The sequence below is a fragment of the Oryctolagus cuniculus genome, chromosome 21, assembly GCF_051225735.1.
Source record: "Oryctolagus cuniculus isolate XC-2025 breed Fujian yellow rabbit chromosome 21, ASM5122573v1, whole genome shotgun sequence".
In the NCBI taxonomy this organism is placed as follows: Eukaryota; Metazoa; Chordata; class Mammalia; order Lagomorpha; family Leporidae; genus Oryctolagus; species Oryctolagus cuniculus.
In genome coordinates this window covers 1,407,625-1,424,133 of record NC_142887.1, presented here as the reverse complement: position 1 = coordinate 1,424,133, position 16,509 = coordinate 1,407,625, and positions in this window count along the sequence as shown.

The following is a 16,509-nucleotide window of genomic DNA, read 5'->3' as shown; positions in this document are numbered from 1 at the left end:
TTCTCCAAAACCACTTTCACGGTGATTTTTGGTTAAATATCACCGGAATACTACAACATTTTGTCCAGATACTCTGGATGAAAACAAAACTATCTGGTGTGTTGTGGCTATCTCAATCCCACATCTTGCTACAGCCTCTGTGTTTGTTTGTGTTTTCTGGACATTCTCTATGGACTTTACGGTTTTGAATGCATTTTAGCATGTAAGTTTTTGTTTTCAGCTGGCAAACGCTAATTGGTTCCACCTGGAGTCTAATACGCCACACATTCGAGTTTTCTAGGAAGAAAGCTTCAGAAACCTGAGAAAACATGATATTTGTATTTGTAAACATGACATTGGATGCATTTGCCGAACAGGAAGATTGTGTTTTTCTCCAAAACCACTTTCACGGTGATTTTTGGTTAAATTTCACCAGAATACTACAACATTTTGTCCAGATACTCTGGATGAAAGCAAAACTATCTGGTGTGTTGTGGCTATCTCCATCCCACATCTTGCTACAGCCTCTGTGTTTGTTTGTGTTTTCTGGACATTCTCTATGTACTTTACGGTTTTGAATGCATTTTAGCATGTAAGTTTTTGTTTTCAGCTGGCAAACGCTAATTGGTTCCACCTGGAGTCTAATACGCCACACATTCGAGTTTTCTAGGAAGAAAGCTTCAGAAACCTGAGAAAACATGATATTTGTATTTGTAAACATGACATTGGCTGCACTTGCCGAACAGGAAGATTGTGCTTTTCTCCAAAACCACTTTCACGGTGATTTTTGGTTAAATTTCACCAGAATACTACAACATTTTGTCCAGATACTCTGGATGAAAACAAAACTATCTGGTGTGTTGTGGCTATCTCAATCCCACATCTTGCTACAGCCTCTGTGTTTGTTTGTGTTTTCTGGACATTCTCTATGGACTTTACGGTTTTGAATGCATTTTAGCATGTAAGTTTTTGTTTTCAGCTGGCAAACGCTAATTGGTTCCACCTGGAGTCTAATACGCCACACATTCGAGTTTTCTAGGAAGAAAGCTTCAGAAACCTGAGAAAACATGATATTTGTATTTGTAAACATGACATTGGCTGCATTTGCCGAACAGGTAGCATGAGCTTTTCTCCAAAACCACTTTCACGGTGATTTTTGGTTAAATTTCACCCGAAATTCACAACATTTTGTCCAGATACTCTGGATGAAAGCAAAACTATCTGGTGTGTTGTGGCTATCTCAATCCCACATCTTGCTACAGCCTCTGTGTTTGTTTGTGTTTTCTGGACATTCTCTATGGACTTTACGGTTTTGAATGCATTTTAACATGCAAGTTTTTGTTTTCAGCTGGCAAAAGCTAATTGGTTCCACCTGGAGTCTAATACGCTACATATTCGAGTTTTCTAGGAAGAAAGCTTCAGAAACCTGAGAAAACATGATATTTGTATTTGTAAACATGACATTGGATGCATTTGCCGAACAGGAAGATTGTGCTTTTCTCCAAAACCACTTTCACCGTGATTTTTGGTTAAATATCACCGGAATACTACAACATTTTGTCCAGATACTCTGGATGAAAACAAAACTATCTGTTGTGTTGTGGCTATCTCAATCCCACATCTTGCTACAGCCTCTGTGTTTGTTTGTGTTTTCTGGACATTCTCTATGTACTTTACGGTTTTGAATGCATTTTAGCATGTAAGTTTTTGTTTTCAGCTTGCAAACGCTAATTGGTTCCACCTGGAGTCTAATACGCCACATATTCGAGTTTTCTAGGAAGAAAGCTTCAGAAACCTGAGAAAACATGATATTTGTATTTTTAAACATGACATTGGATGCATTTGCCGAACAGGAAGATTGTGCTTTTCTCCAAAACCACTTTCACGGTGATTTTTGGTTAAATTTCACCAGAATACTACAACATTTTGTCCAGATACTCTGGATGAAAACAAAACTATCTGGTGTGTTGTGGCTATCTCAATCCCACATCTTGCTACAGCCTCTGTGTTTGTTTGTGTTTTCTGGACATTCTCTATGGACTTTACGGTTTTGAATGCATTTTAGCATGTAAGTTTTTGTTTTCAGCTGGCAAACGCTAATTGGTTCCACCTGGAGTCTAATACGCCACACATTCGAGTTTTCTAGGAAGAAAGCTTCAGAAACGTGAGAAAACATGATATTTGTATTTGTAAACATGACATTGGCTGCATTTGCCGAACAGGAATATTGTGCTTTTCTCCAAAACCACTTTCACCGTGATTTTTGGTTAAATTTCACCGAGATACTACAACATTTTGTCCAGATCCTCTGGATGAAAACAAAACCATCTGTTGTGTTGTGGCTATCTCAATCCCACATCTTGCTACAGCCTCTGTGTTTGTTTGTGTTTTCTGGACATTCTCTATGGACTTTACAGTTTTGAATGCATTTTAGCTTGTAAGTTTTTGTTTTCAGCGGGCAAACGCTAATTGGTTCCACCTGGAGTCTAATACGCCACACATTCGAGTTTTCTAGGAAGAAAGCTTCAGAAACCTGAGAAAACATGATATTTGTATTTGTAAACATGACATTGGCTGCATTTGCCGAACAGGTAGCATGAGCTTTTCTCCAAAACCACTTTCACGGTGATTTTTGGTTAAATTTCACCCGAAATTCACAACATTTTGTCCAGATACTCTGGATGAAAGCAAAACTATCTGGTGTGTTGTGGCTATCTCAATCCCACATCTTGCTACAGCCTCTGTGTTTGTTTGTGTTTTCTGGACATTCTCTATGGACTTCACGGTTTTGAATGCATTTTAGCATGTAAGTTTTTGTTTTCAGCTGGCAAACACTAATTGGTTCCACCTGGAGTCTAATACGCCACACATTCGAGTTTTCTAGGAAGAAAGCTTCAGAAACCTGAGAAAACATGATATTTGTATTTGTAAACATGACATTGGCTGCATTTGCCAAACAGGTAGCATGAGCTTTTCTCCAAAACCACTTTCACGGTGATTTTTGGTTAAATTTCACCCGAAATACACAACATTTTGTCCAGATACTCTGGATGAAAGCAAAACTATCTGGTGTGTTGTGGCTATCTCAATCCCACATCTTGCTACAGCCTCTGTGTTTGTTTGTGTTTTCTGGACATTCTCTATGGACTTTACAGTTTTGAATGCATTTTAGCTTGTAAGTTTTTGTTTTCAGCGGGCAAACGCTAATTGGTTCCACCTGGAGTCTAATACGCCACACATTCGAGTTTTCTAGGAAGAAAGCTTCAGAAACCTGAGAAAACATGATATTTCTTTCTGTAAACATGACATTGGCTGCATTTGCCGAACAGGAAGCATGAGCTTTTCTCCTAAACCACTTTCACGGTGATTTTTGGTTAAATATCACCGGGAAACTACAACATTTTGTCCAGATACTCTGGATGAAAGCAAAACTATCTGGTGTGTTGTGGCTATCTCAATCCCACATCTTGCTACAGCCTCTGTGTTTGTTTGTGTTTTCTGGACATTCTCTATGGACTTTACGGTTTTGAATGCATTTTAGCATGTAAGTTTTTGTTCTCAGCTGGCAAACGCTAATTGGTTCCACCTGGAGTCTAATACGCCACACATTCGAGTTTTCTAGGAAGAAAGCTTCAGAAACCTGAGAAAACATGATATTTCTTTCTGTAAACATGACATTGGATGCATTTGCCGAACAGGAAGATTGTGCTTTTCTCCAAAACCACTTTCACGGTGATTTTTGGTTAAATATCACCGGAATACTACAACATTTTGTCCAGATACTCTGGATGAAAGCAAAACTATCTGGTGTGTTGTGGCTATCTCAATCCCACATCTTGCTACAGCCTCTGTGCTTGTTTGTGTTTTCTGGACATTCTCTATGGACTTTACGGTTTTGAAAGCATTTTAGCATGTAAGTTTTTGTTTTCAGCTGGCAAACGCTAATTGGTTCCACCTGGAGTCTAATACGCCACACATTCGAGTTTTCTAGGAAGAAAGCTTCAGAAACCTGAGAAAACATGATATTTGTATTTGTAAAGATGACATTGGATGCATTTGCCGAACAGGAAGATTGTGCTTTTCTCCAAAACCACTTTCTTTTTTTTTTTTTTTTTTTTTTTTTTTTTTATATTTGTAATTTTATTATTTTTATTTTTTTTAAACTTTTATTTAATGCATATAAATTTCCAAAGTACGACTTATGGATTACAATGGCTTTCCCCCCATACCATCCCTCCCACCCACAACCCTCTCCTTTCCCACTCCCTCTCCCCTTCCATTCACATCAAGATTCATTTTCGATTATCTTAATATACAGAAGATCAGCTTAGTATACATTAAGTATGGATTTCAACAGTTTGCTCCCACACAGAAACATAAAGTGAAAAATAATAGATGATTTTTTAAAATGATGATGAAATCAGAGCAGACCTATTGTCATGTTTAATCCCAGTGAGAGTCAAGTTGGGAATTGATAATTTCTTTTTTTTTTTTTTTACAGAGGATCAGTTTAGTATGCATTAAGTAAGGATTTCAACAGTTTGCACCCCCATAGAAACACAAAGTGAAATATATTGTTTGAGTACTCGTTATAGCATTAAATCTCAATGTACAGCACATTAAGGACAGAGATCCTACATGAGGAGTAAGTGCACAGTGACTCCTGTTGTTGACTTTACCAATTGACACTCCTGTCTATGGCATCAGTAATCTCCCTATGCTCCAGTCATGAGTTTCCAAGGCTATGGAAGCCCTCTGAGTTCTCCGATTCTTATCTTGTTTAGACAAGCTCATAGTCAAAGTGGAGGTTCTCTCCTCCCTTCAGAGAAAGGTACCTCCTTCTTTGATGGCCTGTTCTTTCCACTGGGATGGCTCACATGCAGAAATCTACCAACAACAGATGCTGGCGAGGATGTGGGGAAAAAGGGACACTAACCCACTGTTGGTGGGAATGCAAACTGGTCAAGCCACTATGGAAGTCAGTCTGGAGATTCCTCAGAAACCTGAAGATAACCCTACCGTTCGACCCAGCCATCCCACTCCTTGGAATTTACCCAAAGGAATTTAAATTGGCAAACAAAAAAGAGGTCTGCACCCTAATGTTTATTGCAGCTCAATTCACAATAGCTAAGACCTGGAACCAACCTAAATGCCCATCAACGATAGACTGGATAAAGAAATTATGGGATATGTACTCTTTAGAATACTATACCGCAGTAAGAAACAACGAAATCCAGTCATTTGCAACAAAATGGAGGAATCTGGAACACATCATGCTGAGTGAAATAAGCCAGTCCCAAAGGGACAAATATCATATGTTCTCCCTGATCGGTGACGACTGACTGAAGACCAAGAGGGAAACCTGTTGGAGTGAGGTGGACACTATGGGAAATGGTGCCTTGATCAGCATAGCCCTGACTGTTAATGAACAACTAAATACATTATCCCTCTTAGTAGTTTTTTTAATCTGTTCTACTTAATATGACTGGTTTAGATCTGTAATTGATGCACAGTTATTCTTAAGTGTTGAAAATTAACTGAAATGTGATCCCTGTTGAACATGGTGGTGGGAATGGGAGAGGGAAGAGATGTATAATTTGGGACATGCTCGGGCTGACTTGCCCCAAGTGGTGGAGTTGGAAGCATACCAGGGGATTCCAATTCAATCCCATCGAGGTGGCATGTACCAATGCCATCTCACTGTTCCAGGTGATCATTTTCAGTTCACAGTTGGTCATGGTGAAGGGACTGGGAGTCAAAGGGAGCACATAGACAAGTCTAGTACCTGCTAACGCTAACTGATGGAGTAAATAAAGGGGAGAGTGATCCAACATGGGAAGTGAGAATCTCAGCAGACTCATAGAATGGCAGATGTCCTAAATAGCACTCTGGCCTCAGAATCAGCCCTAAAGGCATTCGGAGCTGGCTGAAAAGCCCATGAGAGTATTTCAGGCATGGAAAGCCAAGACACTCTGGCAAAAGATCTCCAAAACCACTTTCACGGTGATTTTCGGTTAAATTTCACCAGAATACTACAACATTTTGTCCAGATACTCTGGATGAAAACAAAACTATCTGGTGTGTTGTGGCTATCTCAATCCCACATCTTGCTACAGCCTCTGTGTTTGTTTGTGTTTTCTGGACATTCTCTATGGACTTTACGGTTTTGAATGCATTTTAACATGCAAGTTTTTGTTTTCAGCTGGCAAACGCTAATTGGTTCCACCTGGAGTCTAATACGCCACACATTCGAGTTTTCTAGGAAGAAAGCTTCAGAAACCTGAGAAAACATGATATTTGTATTTGTAAACATGACATTGGATGCATTTGCCGAACAGGAATATTGTGCTTTTCTCCAAAACCACTTTCACCGTGATTTTTGGTTAAATTTCACCGAGATACTACAACATTTTGTCCATATCCTCTGGATGAAAACAAAACCATCTGTTGTGTTGTGGCTATCTCAATCCCACATCTTGCTACAGCCTCTGTGTTTGTTTGTGTTTTCTGGACATTCTCTATGGACTTTACAGTTTTGAATGCATTTTAGCTTGTAAGTTTTTGTTTTCAGCGGGCAAACGCTAATTGGTTCCACCTGGAGTCTAATACGCCACACATTCGAGTTTTCTAGGAAGAAAGCTTCAGAAACCTGAGAAAACATGATATTTGTATTTGTAAACATGACATTGGCTGCATTTGCCGAACAGGTAGCATGAGCTTTTCTCCAAAACCACTTTCACGGTGATTTTTGGTTAAATTTCACCCGAAATTCACAACATTTTGTCCAGATACTCTGGATGAAAGCAAAACTATCTGGTGTGTTGTGGCTATCTCAATCCCACATCTTGCTACAGCCTCTGTGTTTGTTTGTGTTTTCTGGACATTCTCTATGGACTTTACGGTTTTGAATGCATTTTAACATGCAATTTTTGTTTTCAGCTGGCAAAAGCTAATTGGTTCCACCTGGAGTCTAATACGCCACATATTCGAGTTTTCTACGAAGAAAGCTTCAGAAACCTGAGAAAACATGATATTACTTTCTGTGAACCTGACATTGGATGCATTTGCCGAACAGGAAGATTGTGCTTTTCTCCAAAACCACTTTCACGGTGATTTTTGGTTAAATATCACCGGAATACTACAACATTTTGTCCAGATACTCTGGATGAAAACAAAACTATCTGTTGTGTTGTGGCTATCTCAATCCCACATCTTGCTACAGCCTCTGTGTTTGTTTGTGTTTTCTGGACATTCTCTATGGACTTTACGGTTTTGAATGCATTTTAGCATGTAAGTTTTTGTTTTCAGCTGGCAAACGCTAATTGGTTCCACCTGGAGTCTAATACGCCACATATTCGAGTTTTCTAGGAAGAAAGCTTCAGAAACCTGAGAAAACATGATATTTGTATTTGTAAACATGACATTGGCTGCATTTGCCGAACAGGAAGATTGTGCTTTTCTCCAAAACCACTTTCACGGTGATTTTTGGTTAAATTTCACCAGAATACTACAACATTTTGTCCAGATACTCTGGATGAAAACAAAACTATCTGGTGTGTTGTGGCTATCTCAATCCCACATCTTGCTACAGCCTCTGTGTTTGTTTGTGTTTTCTGGACATTCTCTATGGACTTCACGGTTTTGAATGCATTTTAGCATGTAAGTTTTTGTTTTCAGCTGGCAAACGCTAATTGGTTCCACCTGGAGTCTAATACGCCACACATTCGAGTTTTCTAATAAGAAAGCTTCAGAAACCTGAGAAAACATGATACTTGTATTTGTAAACATGACATTGGCTGCATTTGCCAAACAGGTAGCATGAGCTTTTCTCCAAAACCACTTTCACGGTGATTTTTGGTTAAATTTCACCCGAAATACACAACATTTTGTCCAGATACTCTGGATGAAAGCAAAACTATCTGGTGTGTTGTGGCTATCTCAATCCCACATCTTGCTACAGCCTCTGTGTTTGTTTGTGTTTTCTGGACATTCTCTATGGACTTTATTGTTTTGAATGCATTTTAACATGCAAGTTTTTGTTTTCAGCTGGCAAACGCTAATTGGTTCCACCTGGAGTCTAATACGCCACACATTCGAGTTTTCTAGGAAGAAAGCTTCAGAAACCTGAGAAAACATGATATTTGTATTTGTAAACATGACATTGGATGCATTTGCCGAACAGGAAGATTGTGCTTTTCTCCAAAACCACTTTCACGATGATTTTTGGTGAAATTTCACCAGAATACTACAACATTTTGTCCAGATACTCTGGATGAAAACAAAACTATCTGGTGTGTTGTGGCTATCTCAATCCCACATCTTGCTACAGCCTCTGTGTTTGTTTGTGTTTTCTGGACATTCTCTATGGACTTTACGGTTTTGAATGCATTTTAGCATGTAAGTTTTTGTTTTCAGCTGGCAAACGCTAATTGGTTCCACCTGGAGTCTAATACGCCACACATTCGAGTTTTCTAGGAAGAAAGCTTCAGAAACCTGAGAAAACATGATATTTGTATTTGTAAAGATGACATTGGATGCATTTGCCGAACAGGAAGATTGTGCTTTTCTCCAAAACCACTTTCACGGTGATTTTCGGTTAAATTTCACCAGAATACTACAACATTTTGTCCAGATACTCTGGATGAAAACAAAACTATCTGGTGTGTGTGGCTATCTCAGTCCCACATCTTGCTACAGCCTCTGTGTTTGTTTGTGTTTTCTGGACATTCTCTATGGACTTTACGGTTTTGAATGCATTTTAGCAAGTAAGTTTTTGTTTTCAGCTGGCAAACGCTAATTGGTTCCACCTGGAGTCTAATACGCCACACATTCGAGTTTTCTAGGAAGAAAGCTACAGAAACCTGAGAAAACATGATATTTGTATTTGTAAACATGACATTGGCTGCATTTGCCGAACAGGAAGATTGTGCTTTTCTCCAAAACCACTTTCATGGTGATTTTTGGTTAAATATCACCGGAATACTACAACATTTTGTCCAGATACTCTGGATGAAAACAAAACTATCTGGTGTGTTGTGGCTATCTCAATCCCACATCTTGCTACAGCCTCTGTGTTTGTTTGTGTTTTCTGGACATTCTCTATGGACTTTACGGTTTTGAATGCATTTTAGCATGTAAGTTTTTGTTTTCAGCTGGCAAACGCTAATTGGTTCCACGTGGAGTCTAGTACGGCACACATTCGAGTTTTCTAGGAAGAAAGCTTCAGAAACCTGAGAAAACATGATATTTGTATTTGTAAACATGACATTGGATGCATTTGCCGAACAGGAAGATTGTGCTTTTCTCCAAAACCACTTTCATGGTGATTTTTGGTTAAATATCACCGGAATACTACAACATTTTGTCCAGATACTCTGGATGAAAACAAAACTATCTGGTGTGTTGTGGATATCTCAATCCCACATCTTGCTACAGCCTCTGTGTTTGTTTGTGTTTTCTGGATATTCTCTATGGACTTTACGGTTTTGAATGCATTTTAGCATGTAAGTTTTTGTTTTCAGCTGGCAAACGCTAATTGGTTCCACCTGGAGTCTAATACACCACATATTCGAGTTTTCTAGGAAGAAAGCTTCAGAAACCTGAGAAAACATGATATTTGTATTTGTAAACATGACATTGGATGCATTTGCCGAACAGGAAGATTGTGCTTTTCTCCAAAACCACTTTCACGGTGATTTTTGGTTAAATTTCACCAGAATACTACAACATTTTGTCCAGATACTCTGGGTGAAAACAAAACTATCTGGTGTGTTGTGGCTATCTCAATCCCACATCTTGCTACAGCCTCTGTGTTTGTTTGTGTTTTCTGGACATTCTCTATGGACTTTACGGTTTTGAATGCATTTTAGCATGTAAGTTTTTGTTCTCAGCTGGCAAACGCTAATTGGTTCCACCTGGAGTCTAATACGCCACACATTCGAGTTTTCTAGGAAGAAAGCTTCAGAAACCTGAGAAAACATGATATTTCCTTCTGTAAACATGACATTGGCTGCATTTGCCGAACAGGAAGATTGTGCTTTTCTCCAAAACCACTTTCACGGTGATTTTTGGTTAAATATCACCGGAATACTACAACATTTTGTCCAGATACTCTGGATGAAAACAAAACTATCTGGTGTGTTGTGGCTATCTCAATCCCACATCTTGCTACAGCCTCTGTGCTTGTTTGTGTTTTCTGGACATTCTCTATGGACTTTACGGTTTTGAATGCATTTTAACATGCAAGTTTTTGTTTTCAGCTGGCAAACGCTAATTGGTTCCACCTGGAGTCTAATACGCCACACATTCGAGTTTTCTAGGAAGAAAGCTTCAGAAACCTGAGAAAACATGATATTTGTATTTGTAAACATGACATTGGATGCATTTGCCGAACAGGAAGATTGTGCTTTTCTCCAAAACCACTTTCACGGTGATTTTTGGTTAAATTTCACCAGAATACTACAACATTTTGTCCAGATACTCTGGATGAAAACAAAACTATCTGGTGTGTTGTGGCTATCTCAATCCCACATCTTGCTACAGCCTCTGTGTTTGTTTGTGTTTTCTGGACATTCTCTATGGACTTTAAGGTTTTGAATGCATTTTAGCATGTAAGTTTTTGTTTTCAGCTGGCAAACGCTAATTGGTTCCACCTGGAGTCTAATACGCCACACATTCGAGTTTTCTAGGAAGAAAGCTTCAGAAACCTGAGAAAACATGATATTTGTATTTGTAAACATGACATTGGATGCATTTGCCGAACAGGAAGATTGTGCTTTTCTCCAAAACCACTTTCATGGTGATTTTTGGTTAAATATCACCGGAATACTACAACATTTTGTCCAGATACTCTGGATGAAAACAAAACTATCTGGTGTGTTGTGGCTATCTCAATCCCACATCTTGCTACAGCCTCTGTGTTTGTTTGTGTTTTCTGGACATTCTCTATGGACTTTACGGTTTTGAATGCATTTTAGCATGTAAGTTTTTGTTTTCAGCTGGCAAACGCTAATTGGTTCCACCTGGAGTCTAATACACCACATATTCGAGTTTTCTAGGAAGAAAGCTTCAGAAACCTGAGAAAACATGATATTTGTATTTGTAAACATGACATTGGATGCATTTGCCGAACAGGAAGATTGTGCTTTTCTCCAAAACCACTTTCACGGTGATTTTTGGTTAAATTTCACCGGAATACTACAACATTTTGTCCAGATACTCTGGATGAAAACAAAACTATCTGGTGTGTTGTGGCTATCTCAATCCCACATCTTGCTACAGCCTCTGTGTTTGTTTGTGTTTTCTGGACATTCTCTATGGACTTTACGGTTTTGAATGCATTTTAGCATGTAAGTTTTTGTTCTCAGCTGGCAAACGCTAATTGGTTCCACCTGGAGTCTAATACGCCACACATTCGAGTTTTCTAGGAAGAAAGCTTCAGAAACCTGAGAAAACATGATATTTCCTTCTGTAAACATGACATTGGCTGCATTTGCCGAACAGGAAGATTGTGCTTTTCTCCAAAACCACTTTCACGGTGATTTTTGGTTAAATATCACCGGAATACTACAACATTTTGTCCAGATACTCTGGATGAAAACAAAACTATCTGGTGTGTTGTGGCTATCTCAATCCCACATCTTGCTACAGCCTCTGTGTTTGTTTGTGTTTTCTGGACATTCTCTATGGACTTTACGGTTTTGAATGCATTTTAGCATGTAAGTTTTTGTTTTCAGCTGGCAAACGCTAATTGGTTCCACCTGGAGTCTAATACGCCACACATTCGAGTTTTCTAGGAAGAAAGCTTCAGAAACCTGAGAAAACATGATATTTGTATTTGTAAACATGACATTGGATGCATTTGCCGAACAGGAAGATTGTGCTTTTCTCCAAAACCACTTTCATGGTGATTTTCGGTTAAATATCACCAGAATACTACAACATTTTGTCCAGATACTCTGGATGAAAACAAAACTATCTGGTGTGTTGTGGCTATCTCAATCCCACATCTTGCTACAGCCTCTGTGTTTGTTTGTGTTTTCTGGACATTCTCTATGGACTTTACGGTTTTGAATGCATTTTAGCATGTAAGTTTTTGTTTTCAGCTGGCAAACGCTAATTGGTTCCACCTGGAGTCTAATACGCCACACATTCGAGTTTTCTAGGAAGAAAGCTACAAAAACCTAAGAAAACATGATATTTGTATTTGTAAACATGACATTGGCTGCATTTGCCGAACAGGTAGCATGAGCTTTTCTCCAAAACCACTTTCACCGTGATTTTTGGTTAAATATCACCGAGATACTACAACATTTTGTCCAGATACTCTGGATGAAAGCAAAACTATCTGGTGTGTTGTGGCTATCTCCATCCCACATCTTGCTACAGCCTCTATGTTTGTTTGTGTTTTCTGGACATTCTCTATGGACTTTACGGTTTTGAATGCATTTTAGCATGTAAGTTTTTGTTCTCAGCTGGCAAACGCTAATTGGTTCCACCTGGAGTCTAATACGCCACACATTCGAGTTTTCTAGGAAGAAAGCTTCAGAAACCTGAGAAAACATGATATTTGTATTTGTAAACATGACATTGGATGCATGTGCCGAACAGGAAGATTGTGCTTTTCTCCAAAACCACTTTCACGGTGATTTTTGGTTAAATTTCACCCGAAATCCACAACATTTTGTCCAGATACTCTGGATGAAAGCAAAACTATCTGGTGTGTTGTGGCTATCTCAATCCCACATCTTGCTACAGCCTCTGTGTTTGTTTGTGTTTTCTGGACATTCTCTATGGACTTTACGGTTTTGAATGCATTTTAACATGCAAGTTTTTGTTTTCAGCTGGCAAACGCTAATTGGTTCCACCTGGAGTCTAATACGCCACACATTCGAGTTTTCTAGGAAGAAAGCTTCAGAAACCTGAGAAAACATGATATTTCTTTCTGTAAACATGACATTGGCTGTATTTGCCATACAGGAATCATGAGCTTTTCTCCAAAACCACTTTCACGGTGATTTTTGGTTAAATTTCACCGAGATACTACAACATTTTGTCCAGATACTCTGGATGAAAACAAAACTATCTGGTGTGTTGTGGCTATCTCATTCCCACATCTTGCTACAGCCTCTGTGTTTGTTTGTGTTTTCTAGACATTCTCTATGGACTTTACGGTTTTGAATGCATTTTAGCATGTAAGTTTTTGTTTTCAGCTGGCAAACGCTAATTGGTTCCACCTGGAGTCTAATACGCCACACATTCGAGTTTTCTAGGAAGAAAGCTTCAGAAACCTGAGAAAACATGATATTTGTTTCTGTAAACATGACATTGGCTGCATTTGCCGAACAGGAAGCATGAGCTTTTCTCCAAAACCACTTTCACGGTGATTTTTTGTTAAATTTCACCCGAAATCCACAACATTTTGTCCAGATACTCTGGATGAAAGCAAAACTATCTGGTGTGTTGTGGCTATCTCAATCCCACATCTTGCTACAGCCTCTGTGTTTGTTTGTGTTTTCTGGACATTCTCTATGGACTTTACGGTTTTGAATGCATTTTAACATGCAAGTTTTTGTTTTCAGCTGGCAAACGCTAATTGGTTCCACCTGGAGTCTAATACGCCACACATTCGAGTTTTCTAGGAAGAAAGCTTCAGAAACCTGAGAAAACATGATATTTGTATTTGTAAACATGACATTGGATGCATTTGCCGAACAGGAAGATTGTGCTTTTCTCCAAAACCACTTTCATCGTGATTTTTGGTTAAATTTCACCGAGATACTACAACATTTTGTCCAGATCCTCTGGATGAAAACAAAACCATCTGTTGTGTTGTGGCTATCTCAATCCCACATATTGCTACAGCCTCTGTGTTTGTTTGTGTTTTCTGGACATTCTCTATGGACTTTACGGTTTTGAAAGCATTGTAGCATGTAAGTTTTTGTTTTCAGCGGGCAAACGCTAATTGGTTCCACCTGGAGTCTAATACGCCACACATTCGAGTTTTCTAGGAAGAAAGCTTCAGAAACCTGAGAAAACATGATATTTCTTTCTGTAAACATGACATTGGCTGCATTTGCCGAACGGGAAGCAAGAGCTTTTCTCCTAAACCACTTTCACGGTGATTTTTGGTTAAATATCACCGGGAAACTACAACATTTTGTCCAGATACTCTGGATGAAATCAAACCTATCTGGTGTGTTGTGGCTATCTCAATCCCACATCTTGCTACAGCCTCTGTGTTTGTTTGTGTTTTCTGGACATTCTCTATGGACTTTACGGTTTTGAATGCATTTTAGCAAGTAAGTTTTTGTTTTCAGCTGGCAAACGCTAATTGGTTCCACCTGGAGTCTAATACGCCACACATTCGAGTTTTCTAGGAAGAAAGCTTGAGAAACCTGAGAAAACATGATATTTGTATTTGTAAACATGACATTGGATGCATTTGCCGAACAGGAAGATTGTGCTTTTCTCCAAAACCACTTTCACGGTGATTTTTGGTGAAATTTCACCAGAATACTACAACATTTTGTCCAGATACTCTGGATGAAAGCAAAACTATCTGGTGTGTTGTGGCTATCTCAATCCCACATCTTGCTACAGCCTCTGTGTTTGTTTGTGTTTTCTGGACATTCTCTATGGACTTTACGGTTTTGAATGCATTTTAGCATGTAAGTTTTTGTTTTCAGCTGGCAAACGCTAATTGGTTCCACCTGGAGTCTAATACGCCACACATTCGAGTTTTCTAGGAAGAAAGCTTCAGAAACCTGAGAAAACATGATATTTCTTTCTGTAAACATGACATTGGATGCATTTGCCGAACAGGAAGATTGTGCTTTTCTCCAAAACCACTTTCACGGTGATTTTTGGTTAAATATCACCGGAATACTACAACATTTTGTCCAGATACTCTGGATGAAAGCAAAACTATCTGGTGTGTTGTGGCTATCTCAATCCCACATCTTGCTACAGCCTCTGTGCTTGTTTGTGTTTTCTGGACATTCTCTATGGACTTTACGGTTTTGAAAGCATTTTAGCATGTAAGTTTTTGTTTTAAGCTGGCAAACGCTAATTGGTTCCACCTGGAGTCTAATACGCCACACATTCGAGTTTTCTAGGAAGAAAGCTTCAGAAACCTGAGAAAACATGATATTTGTATTTGTAAACATGACATTGGATGCATTTGCCGAACAGGAAGATTGTGCTTTTCTCCAAAACCACTTTCACGGTGATTTTTGGTTAAATTTCACCAGAATACTACAACATGTTGTCGAGATACTCTGGATGAAAACAAAACTATCTGGTGTGTTGTGGCTATCTCAATCCCACATCTTGCTACAGCCTCTGTGTTTGTTTGTGTTTTCTAGACATTCTCTATGGACTTTACGGTTTTGAATGCATTTTAGCAAGTAAGTTTTTGTTTTCAGCTGGCAAACGCTAATTGGTTCCACCTGGAGTCTAATACGCCACACATTCGAGTTTTCTAGGAAGAAAGCTTCAGAAACCTGAGAAAACATGATATTTGTATTTGTAAACATGACATTGGATGCATTTGCCGAACAGGAAGATTGTGCTTTTCTCCAAAACCACTTTCACGGTGATTTTTGGTTAAATTTCACCAGAATACTACAACATTTTGTCCAGATACTCTGGATGAAAACAAAACTATCTGGTGTGTTGTGGCTATCTCAATCCCACATCTTGCTACAGCCTCTGTGTTTGTTTGTGTTTTCTGGACATTCTCTATGGACTTTATGGTTTTGAATGCATTTTAGCATGTAAGTTTTTGTTTTCAGCTGGCAAACGCTAATTGGTTCCACCTGGAGTCTAATACGCCACACATTCGAGTTTTCTAGGAAGAAAGCTTCAGAAACCTGAGAAAACATGATATTTGTATTTGTAAAGATGACATTGGATGCATTTGCCGAACAGGAAGATTGTGCTTTTCTCCAAAACCACTTTCACGGTGATTTTTGGTTAAATTTCACCCGAAATCCACAACATTTTGTCCAGATACTCTGGATGAAAGCAAAACTATCTGGTGTGTTGTGGCTATCTCAATCCCACATCTTGCTACAGCCTCTGTGTTTGTTTGTGTTTTCTGGACATTCTCTATGGACTTTACGGTTTTGAATGCATTGTAGCATGTAAGTTTTTGTTTTCAGCTGGCAAACGCTAATTGGTTCCACCTGGAGTCTAATACGCCACATATTCGAGTTTTCTAGGAAGAAAGCTTCAGAAACCTGAGAAAACATGATATTTGTATTTGTAAACATGACATTGGATTCATTTGCCGAACAGGAAGATTGTGCTTTTCTCCAAAACCACTTTCACGGTGATTTTTGGTTAAATTTCAACGGAATACTACAACATTTTGTCCAGATACTCTGGATGAAAGCAAAACTATCTGGTGTGTTGTGGCTATCTCAATCCCACATCTTGCTACAGCCTCTGTGTTTGTTTGTGTTTTCTGGACATTCTCTATGGACTTTACGGTTTTGAATGCATTTTAGCATGTAAGTTTTTGTTTTC